Raw genomic sequence first — 10,667 nt, forward strand, 5'->3', positions numbered from 1 at the left:
CCTTTGCATAGAGATCGGGGGCACACCATGGTTAACTCCCACCAACCTTCCCCCTAGGGGAATGCATAATAGTACTTTGCTTCGAGGGCTAATAAAATTTTGCAATAAGTATGTGAGTTCTTTATGACTAATGTGAGTCCATGGATTATACGCACTCTTACCTTTCCGCAATTTGCTAGCCTCTTCGGTACTGTGCATTTGCCTTTCTCACCTTGAGATGTGGTGCAAACTTTGTCACTGCATCCAAATCTCGTGATATGATACGCTCTATCACACATAAGCCTCATTATATCTTCCTCAAAACAGCCACCATACCTACCTATTATGGCATTTCCATAGCCATTCTGAGATACATTGCCATGCAACTTCCATCATCATCATATACATGACTTGAGCATTCATTGTCATATTGCTTTGCATGATCGCAAGATAGCTAGCATGATATTTTCTATCCTTGCTATGCTAGATCATTGCACATCCTAGTACACTACCGAAGGCATTCATATAGAGTCATATTATTGTAGGTATCGAGTTGTAATTTTTTTTGAGTTATAAGTAAATAGAAGTATGGTGATCATCATTATCCAATATTAGAGAATGTCCCAGTGAGGAAAGGATGATGGAGACTACAATTCCCCCACAAGTCAGAATGAGACTCCGGACAAAATAAAAGAAAAAGAAAAAAGAGAGGCCAAAAAGATCCCAAGAAAAAAGAACAAAAAAATGAGAGAAAAGAGAGAAGGGGCATTGTTACTATCCTTTACCACACTTTTGCTTCCCTACTCCTCACATTGATATCAATTGATGGGCATCTTCATAGCCTGTTGATTAGCCGTGTTGATGTGAGACTATCTTCCTTTTTATCTTCTCCATATTAATCTCTATGCACCGTATTCTATTCCACCCATAGTGCTATATCAATGGCTTGCACTCATGTATTGCATGGGAGTTTAAAAAGCTTAAGCGTGTTAAAAAGTATGAACCAATTGTTTGGCTGACACTGGGGTAGTACATGATAAATACTCCGTGTAAGAAGATGGAGCATGACAAGACTATATGATTTTGCAGGGATAGCGTTCTTCAGCATTGATATTTTGAAAGACATGATTGTTTGTTGGGATGCCTGAGTATTGGTGTCTTTATGTCAAATTATAGACTATTGCTTTGAATCACTCGTGTCCTAATATTCATCCCATGATTAGATTATATGATCAAGATATGCTAGGTAGCATTTCACATCAAAAATTATCTTTTTTATCATTTACCTACTCGAGGACGAGTAGAAATTAAGCTTGGGGATGATGATACCTTTCCATCGTATCTATAACTTTTTATTGTTCCATGCCAATATTATACAACTTTCACATACTTTTGGCAACAATTTATATGATTTATTGGACTAACATATTGATCCAATGCCAGTTCCTATTTGTTGCATGTTTTTTGTTTCGCCGAATATCCATATCAAATGAAGTCCAAACGGGATAAATATTTACAGAGATTTATTTTGGAATATATGTGAATTTTTCGAAGAAGAATCAATGCAAGACGGTGCTCGAGGGGCTCACTACCTATCAGGGCGCACCTGGAGGGAGGGGCAGGCGCGCCCAGGTGGGTAGTGGGCGTCTTGTAAGGAGGTTGCTTCCCTTCTTTCACCGCAAGAAAGATAATATCCGGGAACAATCATGTTAAAATTTCAGCCCAATTGGAGTTACGGATCTCCAGGAATTTAAGAAATGGTTTTTGGCCGGAACAAAAAAGAACAGAGAGAGAGGGATCCAATCTCGGAGGGGCGCCTGCCCCTCCTCCGTCATGGAGTCCATGGACCAGTGGGGGAACTCTCCTCCCATCTAGGGGGAGGCCAAGGAAGAAGAAGGAGGAGGGGGCTCTCTCCCCCTCTCTCCCGGTGGCGCCGGAACGCCGTCGGGGCAACCATCATGACGGCGATCTACACCAACAACTTCGCCTCCGTCACCACCAACTCTCTCCCTCTCTATGCAGCGGTGTAAAACCTCTTATCCCCATTGTAATCTCTACTTAAACATGGTGCTAAATGCTATATATTATTTTCCAATGATGTATATCTATCCTATGATCTTTGAGTAGATCTGTTTTGTCCTATGAGTTATTGATGATCGTGATTGGTTTCAGTTGTATGTTTCATTTTGGTGCTGCCCTATGGTGCCCTCCGTGTCACGCAAGCGTGAGGGATTCCTGCTGTAGGGTTTTGCAATACATTCATGATTCTCTTGTGGTGGGTGGCGGGAGTGACAGAAGCTTATACCCGAGTAAGGTGTTGTTGCGCATGGGATAAAGAGGACTTGATACTTAATGCTATGGTTAGGTTTTACCTTAATGATTTTGGTAGTTGCGGATCCTCTCTAGAGTTCCAATCATAAGTGCATATGATCCAAGTACAGAAAGTATGTTAGCTCATGCCTCTCCCTCATAGTATAAAATTGCAATAATGATTAGCGGTCTAGTTATCGATTGCCTAGGGACAAATAATTTTCTTGTGTTATAGAAGTTATCTGCTAAACAAATAATTTTTATTATCTTGCAAATTACTCCTAGTTTTATTTCTATTAAGTACATCTAGTTTTGTCCTATCAAACCTATCATATCACCTACAAAATAGTTTCATACTTGTTCTACGTAAAGCGAACGTTAAGTGTGCGTAGAGTTTTATTGGTAGTCAATAGAACTTGAAGGGAATATAAATCCTACCTTTAGCTCCTCGTTGGGTTCGACACCCTTATTTATCGAAAAAGTTACAATTGATCCCCTATACTCATGGGTTATCAGATCACATGGAGATGTGATCGACAATTTCGCCTACCGATTGAAATTCTCGTCATCAGTGATGCACACATCAATGGTGTTGAATTGCTTTACGGATCATGAATCATTCACTATCAATTATGCGATATGTTGATTTTGAGTGAGAGCGCACTTTAGATTAAACTTTTATTAAACACTTGTGCAATTAATTAAAATTATGTCTAACTAAATCTTGTGTTTATCGTTGTAGATCGATGGCTCACAACATCACTTTTTAACTTAGCCCCTATTTTAGAGTGAGATAGAGAAGTTAGCTGCTAATGGTGGAAACTATGGAGATTAGATACGTACCCTGAGGCTTGTCCTTAGAACTGTTCAAGGAGTATGAGCTTGATCAGCTTCTCGATGATCCACGTGCACCAGGAGTGATGCAGGATGTTGCTAATGCCTTCACCTCTCATAATGATGACTATGAACCGATAAAGTGCCTCATGTTGACTTGCATAGAACCCATGCTATAGAAATGTCTGAATGGTTCAAGGCATGTGAAATGGTTCAATCATTGGTTTCTATCTACAAGAAGCATGCAAGGACCAAACTTTTTGAGATAACTAAGGCCTTAAATGAATGCAAGATGGTTGAAGGATTTTTGGTCAATGAGCATATTGTTAAGTTGGTTGGCTATTGTGATATACTTGCTCTTTGGAATTTGGAATGAGGCTAACGAGTGAAAGCACCCCACAAGGACAAGAACATGTCGGTCGGCCATGAGAGCATGAGTTAGGGTAGACAAGCCCACCTCCCCCCCCCCCCCCCCCCCCCCCCCCGCACCTGAACAACCAGCACCCCCATCAGACCCCACCATCCAGAGAAGGAAACACATACACCCTCACCTGACAGGCGGCATGCCATCCCAATCCACCCGGAGCATGTAGACGCTGACAGGCCGACCATGCCTCGCCTAGCGTGCGCTGTGTAGTGCATGAGGTGGCACATGTGGGTGTGACACAAAGCCCCGCAAAGAGCTCCAGTCGCGCCGGTGGCCCAGCATCATGAACCCCCGAGGAAAATCGATTGGGTGTGAGGCACCCGCATAGATCGGTCAGTGCGGAGAGCGTCAGGGAGGCATTACCAGAAGGCGCGCACGAAATGGATCACACGGTAGGTACTCTCTTGTGCCAAAGCCCCAGGAGGCGGGTACTCAAGCATCCTTTATAGGAGTAAATATTCTTGTGGTTTGAACGAATAAGCTAATCAAGATGAAAACATGTGAGAGGGGCGGATGTAGATTCCATGGCACATACAAAAATGAAGAGGCCGGTGGGGTTAATGCCAAAATGCTCATACACATTGCTCCGCACAAATCATCTTCCACTAATGTAGCAAAGAGCTGGCTTTTCCCAAGATCACAAGGGTACTTGTCCATGGCACACCCTGAAATAACATATCATTATGCATGGTCCAAATGCTCCAAATGGCAGCAACACAAGCAATATTTACAACAGATTTCTTATTATTGGTATTCCAAAAACCAGATAGCTCAGTCATATCCTTGGGATACTAAAACCCAAAAGATTCAGCAATATCTTCCTAGATTTTGTGGGCCACTATACAAGCAAAGAACAAATGTTGGATTGATTCATTTTCACAACAAAATAGACAAGTCATATCATCAATAGGACGTATTTTACACATTATCTCTAGTAAGAATTTTATTATGAAAAGCTAGCCACAAAAACACTAAATATCTATGTACGACTAAGATTTCCAAAAAATCCACAAATGGGTAGAAACCCCACCCCAATGGATCATATCATAGAAAGAGCTCACAGAGTACACCCCTGATGCTTCCAGCATCCAGATGGGGTGGTCTGCCTCACAATTTGGATTGCTGGCATAAATGACTTGGATTAGTTCCTGCCATCTAGAAAGAAACTTGTCATCAACACACCTATTGAAAGAGAGTTTCAGGCTAATCCCATCCCAAACTTGTGCAACTACATTTTTTTCTGCTGGCGGATACTTGAGACATCCCAAAATTGGGTTTTGAGGGAAGAATCCCCCACCTAGAGATCGTGCCAAAAACTATTATTTTCACCATTACCCAAGGTCCATCGATAGAAAGACCTTGCACCAGCAAGGGCCCAGGTCACCCCTTTCCACAAAAGCGAACCTACACCCTGCTTAGACCACAACAAGTTAGGTTTGTCAGTTATGTACTTGTGATCCACTAATCTAATCCAATCTTTATCACTGTCCTGAGAATATCTATTAGACCATGAGGCTAGCAGAGCCATGTTAAATTCTCTTAGATTAGGGACACCCAGGCCACCAAAGGCCTTTTTTGTGAGATCAGCCCTAGTTAGCTAGGTGATATTTATGCTCATTCCCAAGATTTCCCCAGAAAAAATGTGCCATTTGCAAGGTAATTGTTTTAATGGCCCATTTAGGGAACTTGACAACCGACATCAAATACATCGGAATACTAGCAATGCAAGACTTAAGCAGGACCAACTTAGCTTCATAACTGAGCAGCCTGCAACCACAAATACGTTTAATTATTTTGTCAACGATATGTTGGATGTCCTCTCTTCTCAACTCTAGGTAATGTAAAGGAACCCCAAGGTACTTAAGAGGGAATTCCCCCACTTTACAACAAAAGATTTGTGATAATATTTTAGCATTTGCATCATTCAGATTAACATGCACCAATTCACATTTATCATAGTTAATTTTTAAGCCAAACATTCTTTCAAAACAAGCAAGCAATCACTTATGGTTCTTAGCATATTTAGGGTTCAGATCTAAAAACAAGATTGTGTCATTGGCGTACTGCAAGCTAATCAGACCTTGCAGGAAGACATGGGGAATAATCCCCGCGATAATATTACCATTAACCGCTTTAGTAAGCATACGAGAAAACACATCCACAACAAGGTTAAAAAGCATGGGTGAGATGGGGTCACCCTCTTTTAATCCTCCCCCTCCCCCCCCCCCCCATAAAATACAGATCCAATACATCGTTGATTTTAACGCGAAAAGAGCTTTATTGTAAAATGGATAAGTTCCACCTTATTCATTTCACTCCAGGACCCCTAGATGTTATCATTTTGTCACACCCAATATGCGATACTATCCTAAAGAGACTCGAAGGTCCCACCAAGGATAGAACCGCATATTGAAACGCTTTTGCAAGGTGGATATCATTACATCAACATTACATAATAGATGGGGATACATACAAAAGGCATACAATGCCACACGAATACAACATCAAAATACATTAGAGCATCATCCGACTACGAATGAAACACAAACAGAAGCTCAAACGACATCCACCCTGCTAGCCCAGGCTGCCGACCTAGAACCTATCCCCTGATCAAAGAAGAAGCAGAAGAAGAACTCCAAAACAAGCGGACATCGCTCTCGCGTCAAGATCATCGCATAACCTGTACCTGCAACTGTTGTTGTAGTAATCTGTGAGCCACGAGGACTCAGCAATCCCATTACCATGGGTATCAAGACTAGCAAAGCTTAATGGAAGGAAGGGGTAAAGTGGTGAGGTTGCAGCAGCGACTAAGCAAGTATGGTGGCTAACATACGCAAATAAGAGCGAGAAGAGAGCAAACGGAACGGTCGTCAACTAACAATGATCAAGAAGTGATCCTGAACTCCTACTTACGTCAAACATAACCCAAAAACCATGTTCACTTCCCGGACTCCGCCGAAAAGAGACCATCACGGCTACACACGCGGTTGATGCGTTTCAATTCGGATCTGGTGTCAAGTTTTTTACAACCGGACATTAACAAATTCCCATCTGCCACATAACTGCGGGCACGGCTTTCGAAAGTTTATGTCCTGCAGGGGTGTCCCAACTTAGCCCATGATAAGCTCTCGTGATCAACGAAGGATATACCTTCTCCTAGGAAGACCCGATCAGACTCAGAATCCCGGTTTACAAGACATTTCGACAATGGTAAAACAAGACCAGCAAGACCGCCCGATGCGCCGACAATCCCGATAGGAGCTGCACATATCTCGTTCTCAGGGCAACACCGGATGACCACTATGTACAACTAAAACCAGCCCTCAAGTTTCCCCGAGGTGGCGCTGCAAGTGGCTCTGGTTCGGACCAACACTTAGACAAGCATTGGCCCGGGGGGGCTATAATAAAGATGACCATTGGGTTAATTACTCCCAAGGGAAAAGTAGGTGGTGGTGAGGCAAATGGTAAAACCAAGGTTGGGCCTTGCTGGAGGAGTTTTATTCAAAGCAAACTGTCAAGGGGGTCCCATAAATCACCCAACCGCGTAAGGAACGCAAAATTCGGGAACATAACACCAGTATGACAGAAACTAGGGCGGCAAGAGTGGAACAAAACACCAGGCAAAAGGTCGAGCCTTCCACCCTTTACCGAGTATATAGATGCATTAATTAAATAAGAGATATTGTGATATCCCAACATAAACATGTCCACCATGGAGCAATCTTCAACTTCACCTGCAACAAACAACGCTATAAGAGGGGCTGAGCAAAAGTGGTAACATAGCCAAGCAATGGTTTGCTAGGAAGGGTGTCAAAGGTTAGAGGTTCATGGCAATTTGGGAGGCTTGAGGAGGAAAAGATAGGTACCGCAGCATAGCGATAGAACGAAGCAACTAGCATAGCAATGATAGTAGTGAGATCCAGGGTAGTGGTCATCTTGACTGAAATCCCGCAAGGAAGAAGAACGAGTCCATGAAGAAGATGAAGCCATGAAGACAAGCATAGACGAACGAATCCTCACGATCGCAACGAAATGGGAACTATCGAGAGAAGCACACAACATGGTAAACACACCACACATGAACATGACATAATGCACAACAAGCATGATGCATGACAAAGCTACATGAAGCTACTCATGGCAAGAGATCATGCATACAAGAGCAACATATCAAAGCAAGTTTAGATGAGGCCGGAAACAACATAGAACAATTCCGGTAAATCCTCATATGCAAATTTCGAAATTGGTCCAGATCTGAATAAACCTTATGGTCAAGTGGTTAAACAGAAAATTAAGATGCACCAAGATGATCTACACGAGATTCTAGTCAAGTTACATATAAAGTTCATTTAATTCAGAGCTAGGGCCTAGAAGATATGAGCAAAACAAGTCAAACATGGCATTGATGCAAAATGCACCCAAACATCAAGCAAACACCTCAAAACAAGGATGCAACATGATAATATGAAACTACATGCAAAACAAGCAAGTTTCATATAGAGCACACTCAAAATGGAGCAACGGTTCAACACATACACTCTATACAAGTTATAGCAACAATCTGTCCAAAACAGCAACTAGGCATATTGCAAGCATCAAAACAACATGCTAAAGCATCTCAACATAAAAACAAAAGGCATGGGCATGATGTACAGGTAAAGCATGACAAAACAAGAACACTGGGCTATCTCCATAAATCACTAGAACATGCTCAAAAAGACATGGCAAGATTGCAAGTAATAACAGTTTCAGACTTAGCAGAAATAACATCAGGTTGCAATGTTTAGAGCTATCAGACAACATGTTACAGGAACCTATCATGGCAAACAAAGGCATGGCATGAACCTACTAATTGCATAGAACATAAGTCCTTTACTGACCATGAGCCAAAAAGGATCAGAAAATATGATGGCACCCATGTAAACATGACAAGTTATATGACAGATTCATACATGGCAGGAACAACAATAAGTAGGCATGTTGGTGAGCTTGTACCACTCACCACAGAGCATTACATGACAAGACATGGCAACCAACAGTAAGAATACATGTTTTTTAAGCTAAGCATGTCAATAGCAAATTCATAGCGTGCATGGATCACTAGCAAAACTCATGGCACAAACTGAACTTAATGTTAACAGGCTGACAACAACATTATTTAGCAACTTCGGAGCAAGATTACAACAAGCTACAGCAAGCTATAAATGCAACCAGGGGCATGGATGGATAGAGCATGACATGTATAAAAAAACATCCTTAGTGAACATCTCCATATTATGCATAGAATGACTTGTAGCAGCAGGTTTGCATAGCATCAAAAAATAACAGATTCAGCCTATCAAAACAGTAACAACAAGTACCCTACTTAACAAGGTTGATTCACTCACCACAAATCATTACATGACAAGATAATCATAGCATCAGCAAAAAGACATGTTTATGAAACAAACAAAGGCAAGGACAAGTTCACAGCATGCAAGGATCAACTACAACAACCTTGGCAAAATTGAATAACATGTAAACAATCTGCCAGGAAACGTTTTATATCAAAAGTAGAGCAAGAAAATGACATGCTAGACTACTCCATAATTGCAAACAGGGGCATGAATGGATAGAGAATACTCATATGTTCGAAACATCCCTACTTAAGTATCTCAAAATATGCATGGATCTCTCTGTAGCATCAAGTTTACATGGCATAAAAATAATAGCAGAACAGGGACTGAAATCAGCAACATCACGAAGCCTAGTTTGCATGCTTGTTCTAGTCACCACATTGATCACAAAAATACATGTCATACACCCCTGTAAAGATGGCATGATGTAGCACAAAACACATGTAGACATCAACCTCATAGGATGCACACATCAAACATTCCAAAAATGACAAATGAACATGTTCTGTTAACAGACAGCAGACAACATTATATAGTACTCTTGCAATGATGATTCAGGCATCAATATGACCTCAAACAAACATGGAACAATGGAAAGAAATGAAGAGCGTCTCACAACGAACATTTTGACATACTACACGCACGAAACGGAGCAGTATGCAGCAAGTTATGATGCGATGAACAGGTCAACATAATGCAAAAATCAGGGGACTTGGAAGAAAAATGGACCTCGAGGGGGAGAAAGTCAACTTGGCGGAACTCGCCTGAATCTTTCCGGAGATGTCGAGGGAGGGCCCGGGGTGGCCGGATCGGAGGCGGGGCGACGGATCCGGGTGGCTCCTGCCCGGATCTGGCCGGAGGCGGAGCCCGGCGACGAGGGGAAGGCCGGAGGCAGCGGGGCCGGCTAGGGGAGGCAGCGGCCGGAGCTGGGGACGGTGTGGGCGGTCCGGCGAGGGGACGGGCGAGGTGCTCGGGCGGCGGCGGGGGCGAGCGCCGAGGCGGCGGGGCGAGCTGGAGGTCACGGGCGGCGGCCGGGCGCACAGCGGCGGAGGGGTCCGGCGACGGGCGGTGGGCGCACCGGCGGTCGGAGGAGTGCGTGGGCGGCGCGGGGTGGCGGAGCAGCTCGAGCCCGGCGCGGGCGCGCGTGGGCCGCGGCGGCGGGGACGGGCCAGGCGGCGGCGAGATTTGGGCCCGCGCGGGCCCCGGATGGGCTCCGCGGGCCGGCGGCGATGTGGGCGCGGGGGCGCCACATGGCAGGCTGCAGTTGGCCGGGCGGCGGCGGCGCGGACGTGTCCGGCCGGGGGCGGACGTGTCCGGGCGCGGAGGAAGAAGGAGGCTAGGGTTTCGGGGGGATTCATCCGCGAATTTGGATGGGAGGCACATATTTATACTTTCTGGGAGCTAGGAGAGTCCAAATGAGGTGTGATTTTCGCCCACACGATCGTGATCGAACGACCGAGAGCATGGAGGGGGTTTGGATGGGTTTTGGGCCACTTTGGAGGGGTGTTGGGCTGCAAGACAAATGAGGATTTTACGGTTATCTGGTTAACCGTTGGAGTATCAAACAACCTCCAAATGGCACAAAACTTGACAGGCGGTCTACCGGTGCTATACCAAGGCCGCTTGGCAAATCGTGGTCCATTCCGAGAATGTTTAACACCCGCACACGCAAAGAGGCAAAAGGGGAACGCCGGAGGACATAGGAGTGCCGGATTGCAAAA

The sequence above is a fragment of the Triticum aestivum genome, chromosome 2B, assembly GCF_018294505.1.
Source record: "Triticum aestivum cultivar Chinese Spring chromosome 2B, IWGSC CS RefSeq v2.1, whole genome shotgun sequence".
In the NCBI taxonomy this organism is placed as follows: Eukaryota; Viridiplantae; Streptophyta; class Magnoliopsida; order Poales; family Poaceae; genus Triticum; species Triticum aestivum.